We start from the raw sequence: 14,499 nt of genomic DNA, 5'->3' as shown, positions 1-14,499 counted from the left end.
CCACCAATTCTGGTGTCTGGCAGTACCACTCCTAGTTAGGGGGTGAAGAAGTCCAGACAGAGGGTTGAGAGGGGGTTGCGGCCCCAGTGGAGAACCTGGAGGGTCAGGGGTTAGCTCTGAGGTCAGTGCCCCCCAGAAATGACCTTTGTGATACCATTTCTGGGCTGGGGGGAACCAGGCTCTGCCAGGTGGGCAGAGGTCAGGGACCAGCACCAGCCAGACTCTCATGTGGCCCTTAGGGAAGGTGTTTCCCTTGTTGGAGGTAGATGTTCTCCCCAGGAAGTCCTGGCTTGCCAGAGCATGGTCCAGCCTAAGAGTGGTGACTCTAGGTTGGATGGTCAGGTTCAGAGGGTAAGCTCTGACCTGATGGGGTGTAGGTGTGCTCCCCAGAAAGTTGTGGGTTGCCAGGCAATGGTCCAGTCTGAGTATACAGGCCCTAGGCTGGAGGATCAGGTACAGAGGGTAAACTCTGACCTGATGGGGGGGGGGGCGGTTGGCCCAATCACCCCGCTCAGTGTGTCTTTTAGGGGTACTCTCTATGGTGGAGGGCTGCAGAATCCTGGGAGTAAGGGCAGGGGAGAGAGAGACTCGCCCTTGACCCCAGTTCAATCCAAGGGTACAGACCCTGGGTTGAAGGGCCAGGTTCAGGTTGTCACCCCTGACCTGGAGGGAGGGGCTACTGCTAACTGTGCCCCTGCCATGTTGGATTCTGGGGAGACATTCCTAGTGGGGGGTGCAGGACCCCAGGAGGAAGGGCAGGGGGAGGGAAGCCTCACCCCTGGTCCAACCTGAAGTTACAGACCCCAGGTTGGAAGACCAGTTGCAGGTTAACATCCCTGCACAGTTGGGAGAATTGTGCAGGACTGCTTCCACAAACAGCCTGACAATTCTGGCTCTAGGGGTGCCATTCCTAGGGGGAGGGTACAGAGCCCCAGAGGGCGGAGACAGTGTCAGGCTTTCATCCCTGACCTGGTGGAAGGGAGAGTGGCCAAATGGTGCAGGCACCTGGGGCTAATGCCCCCCCACTCTCTACAGTCACAGTGGTTGGAGAGCCTTGAAGGGCCTGGGGCCTGGCTATTATCCCTGACAGCTGTCGGTGGACACTGTGGCTTGCTGTCCTAGTGGGGGGGGCAGGAGTCACACCCTGGGGGTGGATGGGCCCCTGGTATTGGCCAGGGTGGTGCTATCTGCCCCTTGGGATACATCTGTGAGCAAAGTATGGTTAGGTGCTGCACAGATGGTGTCTGCAGATGAGGAGAAGGGTTCCCCACGGTCACTTACTTTATCAAAAATGTGCAACTGGCTAATCTAGCAAGTTCGGGTCGCCGGTCCCAAATTATGGAAACAGCTCCCTAGGAATCTCCTGCCGACAGACTGGTGCATGAGTTAGTAGCAGCCGATCCTCCGCCAGGGACCTACCCCGCGGCAGCGTTCCTGCAGATGTTTAAACATATGTTTAAGGCAGGACATATACTAATGTGTTTATATGTCCTGACAGTGAAATACTGCTAAACCCAGCACAGATGGCTCATCAGAATATGCAGGCTACACCCCAGCTCCCTTTGTGTCACTGTCTAGAGGAGAGGTGCAAACAGCCCAACTGTCAAACTGAGCCAGGCAGGGAATCCACAAACAGGCAGAGTCACAGAATGGTTTAAGCAATAAAATTTCTACTTTCTAAAAGTGGCATTTTCAAACCCACAACCTAAAAAAAACTTTACTAAAAGATGCATTTTTAAATTGTGAGTTCAGAGACCCTAAACGCCAAATTTCTGCCTGCTCCCAAAGGGAACCTGCACTGTAATAATATTTAAAGGAAGCCCCCATGTTAACCTATGAGAGAGATAGGTCTTGCACAGTAAAAGCCATCTGTGCTGGGAGGGAGGGGAGGAGTGGTCACTCACACCTGAAAGGGCTGTGCCTGCCCTCACACAATGCAGTCTCCAACCCCCTGGTGTGTGTCTGGGGCCTGGCCTGGGCAAGGCAGGATCTTGAAAACTACAGAGACTTCTCTTTGAAGTAGGCCTACTTCAAAGGCAAAAAGGGGTATACGAAGAGGGCCCAAAACCCCTGAAAATCCGATCACTTCTGGAATCAAGAGGAGCCTCTGCCAAGGAGAAGAGCTGAAGAGCTGAGGAGAAGTGCTGCCCCTGCCTGTGCTTTGTTGGGCTATCCTGCAGTTGCTGCTTCTGCCTGTGAAAGGGGACAAAGAATGGACTTTGTTGTGCGTTCCTGCTCGAGAAGAATCTCCAAGGGCTTGAACTGAGCTTGCCTCCTGTTGTTGAAGTCTCAGGGCCATCAAACACTTCCCCTGGGTGCTCCTGGACTCTCTGCTGAGACTCCTGCCCTGCCAAGTGGTGCCCTATCCAGTTCCTAGGCCCCTGAGAGGTGAAGCTGGCAGCTAAGAACTGAAAATTCAAGCACAGAACGCTGTGCGTAGAAATTTACGACGCACCTGATAAATGGCGCACCACCGGCTTTGCGGCTGAAATCGATGCGCCATCTGCATCGCGGCTGGGAGATCAATGCAACGCGGCTGAAGAAACGACGCGCAACACCTGCTTACGGAGGCTGATAACGACGCAAACCCCACGCAGCACAGTTTCCTGATACTGTGCGACCAGATTTTCCACACATCGTCCCTGGGCGTCGAAATCAACCCGACTCTGCGCGGATCAAAGGTGCTCCATCTGGAAATCGACACATCACTCTCTTGTGAGGGAGAAAAACAACACATCGCCGACCCGTCCGGAGAAGGAAACGACACACAGGCTCACTTGCGAGTAAGGAATCGATGCATCGCTACCCTTTTCCAACACACACTCGACCGTGCAGCTTTATTTCTGACGCTAACCAGGTACTTTGTGTAACAACGGCATTTTCACTGTTTTCTAAGGATTACGACTCTTAGGGCCTCATTATGAACATGGCGGGATTTCCCGGCGTGTTCAGGCTGGCGGTCTAAACACAGACCGCCAGCCTGTTGAGGATCCCGCTGGCCCAATAAAAAACATTCCGCTGGGCCGGTGGGCGGAAACAGTGTTTCTTCCAGCCGGCCCAGCGGAATGCTGGGCCTGGACATTGCCGACGGCTCCACATGGAGCCGTCGTCAATGTCACAGGGCGGCGGGTGCAGCAGCACCCGTCGTTCATATCACTGCCCGTAAATCGGGCAGTGACATGCACGATGGGGCTGTGCACGGGGGCCCCTGCACTGCGCATGCCAAGTGCATGGGCAGTTCAGGGGCCCCCAGGGGGGCCACAGGGCCCCCATTCTGCCAGCCTTTTCCTGGCAGGGGACATCGCCAGGGAAAGGCTGGTGGACACAGGTTCTTAACCGGCGGGCAGCCCTGTTGGATAAGGAACTCCGCCATCGTCAGGCTGCCTGGCGGCGTTAGCCTGGCGGTGGTGGAGTTCCACCTGTGGTGGTCATGCCATGAACATAATATGGCGGTCCGGACCACCATGCCAGTGGCTGTACCTTCCGCCACTGCCAGCATGGCGGTCCGGACCGCCTTTGTTCATAATGACCCCCTTATTCTTTTGAAAATTCATATCTTGACTTGTGTATGTTGGATTTTTTGTCATTTTGGTCTTGTTTTGTTTAGATAAGTATTACCTATTTTTCTAAACCCGTGTTGTGTCATTTTGTAGTGGTTCACTGTATTACTGTGTGTGTTGGTACAATTACTTTACACAGTGCTTCTGAAGTTAAGCCTGCCTGCTCGTGCCAAGCTACCAAGGGGGTGAGCAGGGGTTACCTGAGATTGATTCTCCTTTACCCTGATTAGAGTGAGGGTCCTTGCTTGGACAGGGGGTAACCTGACTGCCAACCAAAGACCACTTTCATTAACAATTTAGCCACCACATTCAAACTATTGTAAGCAGCGTACCTTGTTACACACTATTTTCAGCTCGCTAACCAGACAACACTAACTATAACTCACCACTCTACCATGCACTGTGAGTGACAAATAATGTCATTTGAAAAGTTATGTGTTGTTATGAATTCTATGATTTCACATGCTATAAGTGATGTAGTATGCAAGGGAATAAACAATGCATGGAAAAAGCATGAGTCATAGTTAATGTAGTGTGCCCAGTGAGGTGACAGGACTGTTTGGAGGTGCGCAATTTATAGTAATTTGAAGATGGTGCGTAAACTATAAATTGAAGTTATAACTATAACTGTGCAACTTTTAATGTTTGTGTACTTTAAGTTGGGTTTGTACAAAAAGAATACATAACATATTTCTAACTATAAATTATCCTTAGTCTTTGTTGTTTTCATTGTATGTTAATGGTTTTTATTTTTTAACAAAAATGAATTTCAAATCTCATTGTCGAGTGTCAGTGATTGGACTGTTGTAAAGTGGAGTGTAATACAGTGAAGAAGAATGTCATAGAGTCTACTATCATAGAGCAGAGTATTGTAGAGTGCAATAGAGTGAAGTTGAGTAGAGTGAAGTGACATAGCGTACGGTGGAGTAAAGACTTATACATTGGAGTAGTGTGGTGTGTCATATCGTGGAGTATCGAAGAGTGGAGTGGCGTGTTGCACTGTGTAGTGGTGTGTCGAACAGCAGAGCTGAGTGTTGTAAAGTGGAGTGACATCGACAGGAGTGTCATGAAATGGAGTGTGGTTGAGTGGAGTATCACTGAGTAGAGTGTCATAGAGTAGCATAGCGTGTACCAGATTGTTGTAGATTGTAGTGGGATAGAGTGGAGTTCAGTGGAGTACAGTGTTGTATAGCTCAGTGTTTTCGAGAGTAGTGTTGTGCAGTAGAGCGGTGGAGAGTCTCGTACAGTGTAGTGTTGCACAGTGGAGTATCATTATTTGTGAAACCACACTGCGTGGTAAAGTGGTGAGCTATGGTTAGTGTTGTCTGGTTGGCAAACCGAAAAGAGGGTATATATGGTCCTCTGCTTATAATAATTTGAAGGTGGTGGATAAATCGTAAATTAAAATTATAAATATAACTTGATATAGTTTAAAATTGGTTTGTATAGGAAAAATAAATGTTCCTAACTATAACTTAGCTTTGTTTTTTCATTGAATGTCAATGGTTCTTTTTAAAATTGTTAATAAAAATGTGTTTCAAACAGTCCTGTTTAATTAGTTACAAGAGTGACCCGAATGTTTGTGTGAATCTGGTTTAATATTTGAAAAGAGCACACATTCAGGTAAAACTCATTAAAAAATATTGTACAAAAAGGCAGGAATTCATGCAGCTGAATCAATCAACAAATCAACTCTTTCATCTGGACAGTTATATTTCTGTCAAGGTTATCACAATGCTATATTATGCTACCAGTACTGAAATGCACCAAAGACATTTATTATAAATCACCATGAGAATCAAAACAAATGTTTTTTCAAAAACACTGACACATAGTGCATTGAAGTGCTCCCCAAGTGAAAACAGACACCACAAAAAGACCATAAATTAGGAAAATCACTGTTGTTTAACATTTATTGGTGTATTGGTATATAATCATCCAGACATCCTCCATATCGTTTTTTACAAATCTATCCATACTGTAGTTCATCTATGGTATGAAAGGAACACAAGGTCTGTCTTGTTGGTTGTCAACAACGTTTCGACCATTTTAAGGAATATTAGGGTCTCATCAGGGCAAACAGTGACCTGGGGAATGGTTGCAGTAAAATGGTAATACATTCACTGGTGCAACCGGAAATAATCCTACGTCTCAGTCTAAATATGATATCCAAGGATACTCTGCAGGAAGTCAGTGAAAGAGTAGTTATAGATGCTCCCAAAAGGTCTCCTGTTGCTACAATGCAGCCCAATTGTGCTTGTGTCACTTCCCAAGATAAGGAATGCCTTTGGCTCTAAAGTGGCCCACCCTCCCGGTCAGAGAACCAGATGAAGAAACAGTCCAGTGTCACAAGAGGTGTTATGTGGACTGTCGTACAGTACAGTTGAGGCGAGTGTTGTAAAGTCCATTGTCATAGACTGGAGTATTGTAGATTGGAATCGAGTGGAGTAGTAGCATATCGTACGGTGTAGTAAAGTGTTCTATAGTGTAGTGGCATGGTGTCTGATATAGTGGAGTCAAGTATCATAGACAGGAGCAGCGAGGTGTACAGTGGAATGGCATATTGAACAGTAAAGTAGGGTGTCCTAGACTGACAGAGTGGAGTAGAGTGTTTTAGAGTGTCAAGGACGAAGTTGAGTGTCATAGAGTTAATTAAGTGTCGTAGAGTACAGTGGAGGACAGTGTTGTAGCGTGGAGTGCTGTGTCATATAGAGGATTGGGGTATCGTAGAGAGAAGCTAAGTGGTGTGTTGTTGAGTGTCATACGGTGTAATACAGTGGCGTAGAGTGGATGGTCATAGAATGGATTAGAGTATCAGAGTGTAATACAGTGTTGTAGAGTAAAGTTGCATGAAGTGGAGTAGAGTCTCGGACAGTAAAGCAGAGTATAGTACAGTGGCATAGAGTGGGATAAAGTGTAGTAGAGTGGAGTAAAGCAGAGTACAGTACATTGAGAGTACACTGTAGAGTTCAGTAAAGTGTCATAGAGTGGAGAGGCGTGGCGTAGACATAGTGGTGTGCAGTGCAGTACAGTGGAGTGGCGTATCATACAGTTGAGTAAAGTGTCATACATTGGAGTACTGTGTGGTAGAGAAAACTGTAGTGGGGTGTCGTACAGTATTGGAAAGTGGTGCAGACTACAGTAGAGTAGAGTGGCATACATTCTAGTTGATTTTTGTAGAGTGGAGTGGTGTACAATACAGTACAGTGCAGTGTTGTAGAGTGTGGTACAGTGAATTGGCATACAGTGTTATAGAGTACAATGGCATTGAAAGGTGTAGAGTTGAATAGTGTGGTAGAGTGGAGTACTGTGTCAGAGTGGAGTGGAGTAAAGTGAGGTGCAGTGGCAAACAAAGATTTGTGTGTAGTGTTGTATAGTGGACTAGAGTATTGCACAGTAGAGTGGAGTAGAGTGTTGTACAGTGGCATACAGTATAGTACAGTGATGTACAGTGGAGTGAAGGGGTATAGACAAATGTAAAGTGTCGGAGAGTGGCATACAGTGTATCAGTGTTGTAGAGTGGAGTTACGTAGAGTACAGTGGTGTGTAAAACAGTGGAGCTGCATACAGTGGATACTTGTATACTAGAGTAGAGTGAGGTAAAATCTCATACAGTGGAGTAGAGTTGAGTGGAATGGTATGACACAGGCCCTCATTATGACATTGGCGGTAAATCCCACTTACCGCCATGCTGACTGCCACCAACATAACGCCACAGCGGCAGATAACCGCCAAGCATATTATGACACACACATACCAATCCGTCACTATACAGCCACACACACAAGTCTGCCAGCCCAAAGGTCAGTGATAAACTGGAGGTAGCAAAACCCACACCGTTACGCCAACAGAACTATGCCCACAACATTATGACCCACGAATCACCGCAGCGGACATTCAATGGTGGTAAACCATTGGCGGTACATACTGACGCGCTCAAAATACACACAACCTAACAAAACTACACCACATCGGACAATTCAAGCTACACACACCTGACACCCATTCACACACCACGCCCACACACCCACACTACTATAAAACACAGACCCACATTACCTACAACCCTTTACGACTAGAAAGAATTGCCACCAGAGAGATACACAGCAAGAGCACCCGCATATGTCACACGCAGAAACAATAAAACTGCATTCACATCCCCACAGGTACCCCAGCCAATGTCACTGTAGAAGAGGTGCCGGCAACATCCAGCCCCCCCCCCCCCCCAGGAAGAGGCCCACAGTGATGACAGCAACTCTGGTCGCCTGGATCTGAATGACCAACCTGGCCCACCAGGGATCTCCGGACAGTCACACACCACCACAGAGCGTTCCCCTGTCAGGAAACACCACCACAGCACCCACCCAGCAGGCCCATACCTCTGTCCCCAGGACACGTCAATCAGCAGTGTGTCCACCTCTACAGGGCCCCCAGGCCACCCCACAAACACGGGACGATCAGGGACCTGGGGCCAGTGGCAGTGGGCACACGGTTCAGGGGACAGATGCACAGGACAAAAGGGAAACTGGGAGGAGTGATGTGCGACAGGGGGAGGAAAGGCCCAGGGAACCGACTCTCCAGGAGGCACTCACCGCGATCCTGGGAGCATACCAACATTCCCAGGATACGCTGGGCCAGATACTGGACAAGTTGCAGGAGAACATGCGGCTGCAGGAGGGACAGTACCTAGGGATCAGGGAGGACTTGAAGGACATCAGCACCACCCTGGTCTCCATTGCAGGGGTGCTGGCAGACATGGCCAACACAATGAGGGAGGCAGTGGCACACCGCCGGGCCCCTGACACTAGCCAAACCGACGAATAGCTCTCCACCTACGCTGCTGCTAGTGGACAGGAGGCCCCACCACAGGACCAACAGGCCACCAGCACCCCTCCACCCTGCAACCGTTCCCCGCGATCCAGGCAGAAGACAGAGACTATTGCCAAGACCCCCGCCAGGAAGTAAGACTCTCCTGATTGTCACCCTTGTGTCCCACTCTGTCACCCTCTCCACCTTGAACTGCCATTGCTCCACTTCCTATGCCCCCTTGGACAATGCACCTGTGCTACCAATAGACTGGAACAATACCCTGGACTTTCCTCCATCATCAACCCAGCCCATTCCACTACCCCCTCTACTTCTTAGCACTTAAATAAACACCCTTTGAAAAAATACAAGTATGGAGTATGTCAAATGATTTGAGTATGTATTTGTTTAACAGGGTTTAAACTTTGCAAATCAACTGTACAGTAATGTATACATAGGAAAGACCTGTAGTTGGCTGCAGACAACACACCAGGAGCGATAGTGGGGCACACATATCTGCAAATAGAGATGCCAAAGGGTACAGTGAGTGGCCATAAAAGTGGGAAAAACAGCCTGCCAGTGACAATGTAAAACTCAAAACTGTCAATTAAATGTGAATTTACACTGTCTTACCTGTGTGTCATTGGAAGTATTGACAAATTATTGCATTTCTGTTGTCCTCAACCTCATCCTCTGCCTCCTCATCTTCACTGTCCACAGGATCTACTGCTGCCACACGGCCATCTCCAGCCTCTTCCTCCTGCAGAAAAGGCACCTGGCGACGCAAGGCAAGGTTGTGATACATACAGCAAGCCACGATGATCTGGCAGACCTTCTTGGGTGAGTAGCACAGGGATCCACCTGTTAGATCGAGGCAACGAAACCTGGCCTTCAGGAGGCCAAAGGTCCTCTCTGTAATTCTTCTTGTTCACCCATGTGCCTCATTGTAACGTTCCTCTGCCCTTGTCCTGGCATACCTCACAGGGGTCGGGAGCCATGACAGGTTGGGGTAACCAGAGTCACCTGCAAATATCGAGGGACAACTGTCAGCCACACACTAACCCTTAGGGCCCACACCATACCCATACACCAACATATACTGTGTGGGAACCAGGGCTCACCTATTAGCCACACCCTGTGCCTCTGGAGTTGGCCCATCACATTTGGGATGCTGCTTTTCCTCAGGATAAAGGCATCATGCACTGACACAGGATATTTTGCATTGACGTGGGAGATGTACTGGTCCACCAAACACACCATCTGCACATTCATGGAGGGAAAGCTCTTTCGATTTCCGAACACCTGTTCATTTCGCCGGGTTGGGGGGACAAATGCTATATGTGTTCCATCAATTGCCTCAATAATGTTGGGTATATGTCCCATTGCATAGAAATCAGCTTTAACTGTGGCCAAATCCTCCACCTAGGGGAAAACAATGTAGCTGCACATGTGTTTAATAAGGGCAGACAACAGTCTTGTCAGCACTATTGAGAAGATTGGCTGTGACATTCCTGCTGCCAAGCCCACTGTCACTTGGAAGGAGCCAGTTGCCAGGAAATGGAGCACTGATAGCACTTGCACAAGAGGGGGGATCCCGGTGGGGTGATGAAGAGCAGAGATTAGGTCAGGCTCCAATTGGGCACACAGCTCTGTGATTGTGTCCTTGTCCAGTCTATAGGTGAGGATAATGTGCCTGTCTTCCTGTATTGCCAAGTCCACCAGGGGTCTATACACGGGGGGATGTCTCCATCTCCTATTCATCCACAGCGGTTGCAATCTAGGGGGCAAAATGGTGAGCAGCTGGCCATTATCTCTTAATTCCAACCACTACAGTTCAATGCATGTTGTGATTGTGACGTTATTTTTTTGGAGATGTCCATATGGTGCATTTGTGCACTGTGACACAGTTAAGATCCATGGCCTGCCCCCTCCTCAAATGTTGTCCGCCTGTCCTGTATGGAGGGACAGGTGGATATGAGGTAATTAAACTGACGTTGTGCGCCGTTGCGGGAGGCGGTCGAAAACCTCTGTGCAACTCCTCATTGGTTAACATTGGGCCCTATGGGGTACAGTCGCCAATGGTGATGTACGCCGGCGGTGATGGTATGCACTGCCACGCACGTCACCGCCATTTTCTATCTGTTCACTCACTTGCTACCTGACCTTCATCAGGAGAGGACCTACACTGCATGTGCTGCTGTGACCTGTGTCTGGAACTGACTACGGCTCGTGTTACTGGGGAAAGGGCCCCTGCCTTCACTTCGGCAGAGTTGGAGAGACTGGTGGATGGGGTCCTACCCCAGTACCGAATGCTGTATGGGCCTCCAGACCAACAGGTGAGTACACCGTGAGTACGATGCATGGTGCGTGAATGCATGGAGTGCTGTGTGTGAAGGCCTCATGTAGGGGGTGGGTGGTGGATGGCCCCTGGGCAGCGTGCAGCATGTATGGTGGACCATGTCTGTGCTACTGGGGATGGGAAGGGGCATGGTGGGCCATGAGTGCAACAGGCAGGACGGTCAGACTAATACCTTTCCCTGTGTCCATTTCCCTGTAGGTCAGCGCCCATCAAAAGAAGGGTATATGGCATGCCATCACCATGGACGTGCGGACCCTGGGGGTCTACGGCAGGCTGCGCACCCACTGCCGGAAACGGTGGGAGGACCTGAGACGCTGGGCACAGAAGACGGCGGGGGCCCAGCTGGGGATGGCCTTCCAACATGGAAGGGGTGCCCGTCGAACCCTGAACCCCCTGATGGCCTGCATACTGGCAGTGGCCTATCTGGACCTACATGGGCGCTTGTGGGCATCACAGCAGCCACAAGGGGGTGAGTACAATAGCCCAATATACAACCTTCGCATTGTGGAGTCGGATCCGGGTGGGGGGTGTGGGCCCTGTGGGTGCCCCTAGGCCAGGCCTGGTATAGCAGGGTTGGTCCCATGTTGGGCAGGGTTCTGATGTGAAAGTACTCCAACCAAGATAATAGGCATCCACTACTGGGCAGGGGTCTGTGGGTCTCAGGTATGCTGCAATGGGCTTTAGGTGTCCCTATCCATGGGCTGGTGACTAGCATTGTGACTGGTAGTTCATTGCCTAGTGTGTAGGGCTGTTCCCTGTGTGTGAGTGTGTCATGTACGCCAACGGTGGTGTTGTTGGCGCCATTGACCAAGTGTATCCTTTGTGTCTCCCCCCCTTTTTGTTTTGTAACCCTGTCCCTATGTGCATTAGCATCATCTGGTGGCCGAGCAGAGACACCAGCGACGGAGGGAGCTGCATCCCACAGGACCCAGGATGCCGAATCCACCAACGGTGAGGGCCCCAGTGGGACGGAGGGCGAGGGGAGCACCAAGGCGGAGACAGGGGGGGACAGTTTGGACACGGATTCCTCCTCTGATGGAAGCTCCCTAGTGGTGGCAGACACCTCTGTGCCCACCCCCACCTTTTCGCTCAGACCCCACCGAGATCATCTGCGGCGTCCCTCAAGGCTCCTCGCTCAGCCCGACACTCTTCAATGTCTACATGAGCCCCCTCGCCGACATCGTACGCAAGCACATCATCATCACCTCCTACGCTGACGACACCCAACTTATACTCTCCCTCACCAAGGACCCCGCCAGCGCAAAGACCAACCTACAAGATGGTATGAAGGACGTCGCAGATTGGATGAGGCTCAGCCGTCTGAAACTGAACTCAGACAAAACGGAAGTCCTCATCCTCGGCAACACCCCGACCGCATGGGACGACTCCTGGTGGCTCACGGCCCTTGGCACCGCACCAACCCCCTCTGACCACGCCCGCAACCCCGGCTTCATCTGGGACCCTCTTCTCACCATGACCAAACAAGTCAACGCCGTGTCCTCCGCCTGCTTCCTCACCCTCCGCATGCTCCGCAAGATCTTTTCCTGGATCCCCGCCGACACCAGAAGAACCGTGACCCACGCCCTCGTCACTAGCCGCCTAGATCACGGCAACACCCTGTATGCTGGGACCACCGCTAAACTCCAAAAACGTCTGCAACGTATTCAAAACGCCTCCGCCCGCCTCATCCTCGACGTACCCCGCAACAGCCACATCTCCGCCCACCTGAGACACCTGCATTGGCTCCCAGTCAGCAAAAGGATCACCTTCCGACTTCTCACCCACGCACACAAAGCCCTCCATGACAAGGGACCAGAATACCTCAACCGACGCCTCAGCTTCTACGCCCCCACCCGTCTCCTCTGTTCCACCGGCCTCGCTCTCGCCGCCGTCCCTCGCATCCGCCGCTCCACGGCGGGTGGGAGGTCCTTCTCCTACCTGGCGGCCAAGACCTGGAACACCCTCCCCACCAGCCTCAGGACCACCCAGGACCACTCCGTATTCCGGAGACTCCTCAAGACCTGGCTCTTCGAGCAGCAGTAACCCCTTTCCCCCTAGCGCCTTGAGACCCGCACGAGTGAGTAGCGCGCTTTATAAATGTTAATGATTTGATCTACAGGTACAGCCGCCACCCCACTACCAGCACCGCCCTCCCAGCAGCCCCTCAGCGAGTTTCCCGTGCCTGCTTACCCAGAAGGGTGGGCATCTCCTTTGCCCCAGGCACCTCAGGCCCTGCCCCAGTTAGCCCTGCTGCCCTGAGTGAGGAGGCTATTGACCTCCTGCGATCCATCTCTGTCGGGCAGTCATCCATTGTGAATGCCATCCAGGGGCTGGCAGCCCAAATGCAACAGACAAATGCATTCCTGGAGGGCATTCACACTGGCATGGCGGCCCAACAGAGATCAATCCAGGCTCTGGCCTCCTCTCTGATGGCAGCCATTGTCCCTGTTTCTAGCCTCCCCCCTCCAACTTCCTCTACCCAATCCCATTCCCCTCAACCCAAACCTATCCCAAGCACACAGTCAGACGAGCATGCACCTAGGACAACACACAAGAGTGGACATGGCAAACACAAGCACCACACTTTATCCCACAGGCACTCACACAAATACCATCCAGAATCAGACATACCAACATCCACTGCCTCCACTGTTGCCCCCTCCTCCTCCTCGTCCACCTCCCTCCAGGTTTCGTCTCCACTCACACCTGCATGCACTACATCCTTATCCACTACCCCCATCACCAGCACACCTAACAGCACACGCCCCTCACTGGCAGTCACCACCCTCACTTCAATGCACACGTCCCCTGTTTCCTCTCCCACTGTGTCTGTGCCCCCTCCTCCCAAAGTACGCAAGCACTCAGACACCCGACAGCCATCCACCTCACAACAGCATCCAGCCCATGCACCTGCACCCAAACAAGGCAGACAGACACATCCTACCACCAATCCCTCTTCCTCCACTCCCAAACCATCTCCCTCTTCCCGCCCCAATGTCCCTAAGAAGCTTTTCCTCTCCACCATTGACCTCTTTCCTACCCTTCCCCCCCCGTCCCTCACGTCAGGCCAGGGCAGTCAAAACCCAGGCAAGCACCTCAGCCACCCATTCCACGGGCACAGGTGGGAGAGGATCCCAGGCACCAGGCAGCCACACTGAAAGGGTGCCTGCACCAAGTGCTGCAAGGAAGGGCAAGGAGGCACCCCCAGCTGCTAAAAGGAAGGGCAAGGAGGCACCCCAGCTGCCAAAAGGAAGGGCAAGGAGACACCCCAGTTGATGAAAGGAAGAGCAAGGAGGCACCCCCAGCTGCTAAAAGGAAGGGCAAGGAGGCACCCCAGCTGCTGGCCGAAAGGACAAGAGGCATGCTGCTGGGACACAGTCAGAGCCCCCACCACCAACCATGGTGGTTCAGCCGTCCGAGGCCGCAGGGGAAGGGCTGTAGCCTCCCCCCACCACTGCCAGCACCACCGCCAGCACCACTGCCAGCAGAACCAGTGGAGAAGCCATCCACTCACCATCCCCCACAGGAAGAAGCTCACTGGGCACAATGCACGCTCCAGAACCAGTGGAGAAGCCATCCACTCACCCCATCCTCCACAGGATGAAGCTCACTGGGCACAATGCCCCCTCCAGAACCAGTGGAACAAGCCATCCACTTGAGAGACTGTGGCCTTGCACTCCCCAGGACCAGGAAGTGGGCAAATCACACACTTGAAAGACTGTGGCCTTTCACTCCCCAAGACCAAGCATAGGGCATGTTGCCCCCTCCAGAGCA

General features: G+C 51.5%; 1 protein-coding gene across 2 annotated transcripts in view; it reads right to left on the bottom strand.

Moving 5' to 3' along the window:
- LAMA3 (laminin subunit alpha 3) overlaps positions 1-14,499 on the bottom strand; it is a 933,952-nt gene that overhangs the window by 131,694 nt on the left and 787,759 nt on the right. The gene's annotated exons all lie outside the window — the stretch shown is intronic.

Source organism: Pleurodeles waltl, chromosome 2_2, assembly GCF_031143425.1.
Source record: "Pleurodeles waltl isolate 20211129_DDA chromosome 2_2, aPleWal1.hap1.20221129, whole genome shotgun sequence".
Taxonomy (NCBI): domain Eukaryota; kingdom Metazoa; phylum Chordata; class Amphibia; order Caudata; family Salamandridae; genus Pleurodeles; species Pleurodeles waltl.
Note: the sequence above shows the minus strand (reverse complement) of the source record. Positions and strands in the feature narration are given on the sequence as shown.